Below are 2,500 nucleotides of genomic sequence, written 5' to 3' on the forward strand. Positions count from 1 at the left end.
ATGAGGGGATTTTCATACACCTCAAGTGAATTTTTTATCATGGCAAGATGGTCACATATTAGTGATTGTAGGGTTAAAGCCCACATAACACATTCCTCATAGCTATGCAGTTGGTGATGTCATGACCTCATTGCTTTTTCCCCCAGCAATTTAAGCCCACATAACACATTCCTCATAGCTATGCAATTGGTGATGTCATGACCTCATTGCTTTTTCCCCCAGCAATTGTCAGCAAAACTCCACTATGAATATTAAGTAATGTGGCAGACACCACAAGCAATCTGGAAAAAAATATCTTGCCACCTGAGAGTAAATTACAGAGGTCATTTTCTTTACAGTTTGCACTCCTGGAAGGGTCAGGAAATCACCACCACTTAATATTGACAAAAATAATCTTGGATTGGTTCTTATTTGATAGCAAATCCTATAGTAGTTATCAAACTCAGTCTTGCCAGAAGTTATCCTTTTGCCTAATGCAAAAGCAAGCAAGTATTTGAGTCATTATAAGTGAAACATCGATATGCCACTGTTGCTTCCCTTTGCTTCTACAGATTGTTTTCATTAGTCAGATGTGCTGTTTATTGTGTGCTATAAGATACATTATTATATTTCCCCATCTCTGTTTAGTCCTCTTTTCAAAATTTACCATTAACCCCTACAATCTGGATGAAGTGAATGTCGTATCATGAAATAGTTTGGCTTGATGTTCACATCATGAGAGAGTTTGATTTGAAGGGTGGGTGATGTTAACATTCTCTCATGGGAAAATTTGGCTGAGGGCCAGGGTGATGGGAATTTGCCATCATAAGAATTTTAACAGAAGGGCAGGGAGATGGGAAAGATTTGCCATGAATGCACAAAGCTCCTGGAGGGGGATTACACTCAATGGGCATTTAGGAAGGGCTGTGCTCATTTTTTATATTGTTGTGAAATGTCTGCACATAGATGGCTTTTCTAGTGCTTAGTTACAAATGAGTCATTTGGTAGACCTTGTGATTTCACCTTTCCCTGAATTAGCGGAAAAACATAATTTTTACTAGTGCTATGAATATCAATGGTGTTATTTTTATTATAAACCTTGTAATTACTATAATGTAATAAACATTGATAAGAGCAAAATAAGATCACGTAAAATATTTTTGTAAATCAAGAAAAAGGGTAAATGGCTGAGATCGGCAGTACTTGTAATTGGCTCATTGGTGACTTAGCACAAGTGTGGCCATCTATGTTTAAAAACAATTAAACAAGTAAACTGACAGTGGGCATGGCATATACGTACATACCATGCCCGTCGGCACTGGGTTGAAGGAGAGTGGAATGCACCATCCTGCAGTGTGATTGGAAGAGTGGTGGCTGTGCCCGCAAAAATAACAAAATGTAACTTATTGTTGTCATTATTCCACTGAATTGTGTACTACCTTGAGATGTCAGCAAGTAAAACCATATATTACCATCTGGATAAAGCAAATCAAATGACAATTATAGATATTGGAAAATTGCAAAAAGCTAAAAATTCATTTGTAGAAAAAAAAAAAAACATTGCAAAGAGAGGCATGCAATTTTGTCACCCCACTCAAGTGTTCCCAGACTACAAGCTACACACCCATCAGAGTGGCCACTCAAGTAAGCCTAATGCCCATATTTTAGGCCACGTGTGTACATTGAAGCATCTGGATCCAAGGGGTTAAATTAACCTCTTATTGGCATACATGGACACTCAGTAAGTTTATATACAACAAGCAGTCAAAGCTAGCCATACATCACTTGCTGAGTGCACTTATTACTACATATAAATAAGTACCACGGCTGAAAGCTTTATGGCATATGCACTTCACTCTCTGGGAAAAGCCAACAATCTTCCAGTACTTATATTCAGAAAGCAGAGCTTAAACTTAAAATTGTCATGTAAGGTATAACATGTCAGATATACATTTTGTGGTATTGTTTGCCTCAGCTGGAGCAAAAAGCTGGATTTCATAAATGATTATGGCCATACCTTTCTTTCAGTTTTTATATATTAGTATGTTCATTACCTTATTTTTTCTGTCTTCATAATAAATAAGAAAGCAAGTACTAGTATCTCATTCCAGAAAAGTGAATTTTGCCCTTTATCTTTGACTACGTTAGATTACTTTTATTTACGGAAAGACTTAATCTTATTGGAAGGAAATGACTGGATGCTGACCTGGCTCAATAGCAGTAATGCCATAGGAAACTGTTTTTAGAAGCTCTTACAAAGCAGATACTTTTTTTGAGGATATTATATTTGTAGCTAAACTGATAAGGTTGCAGGTAACATTGAGTTAGGAAAGTTTTTAATCCATATGGTGATGTTTGTGGATTCCCAGGAGTGCCAGCAAAGTTATTGGCTATCTACTATGCTTGCCTGTAGTAAAGAATGCTATAGGGTTTGTCAACCATTTTATGCTTCTTTCTTTTGACTGTTTTATTTTTTGTTTATTTATTTATTATTTTTTTTTTTTTCTGTTCTGTAGATTTA

At 36.2% G+C, this 2,500-nt stretch overlaps 1 protein-coding gene across 1 annotated transcript in view; it reads left to right on the forward strand.

The window, feature by feature from the left end:
• The window catches only part of LOC125036258 (DNA-directed RNA polymerase II subunit RPB4-like), a 9,418-nt gene that overhangs the window by 1,778 nt on the left and 5,140 nt on the right, over window positions 1-2,500 (forward strand). The gene's annotated exons all lie outside the window — the stretch shown is intronic.

This window comes from Penaeus chinensis, chromosome 20, assembly GCF_019202785.1.
Source record: "Penaeus chinensis breed Huanghai No. 1 chromosome 20, ASM1920278v2, whole genome shotgun sequence".
In the NCBI taxonomy this organism is placed as follows: domain Eukaryota; kingdom Metazoa; phylum Arthropoda; class Malacostraca; order Decapoda; family Penaeidae; genus Penaeus; species Penaeus chinensis.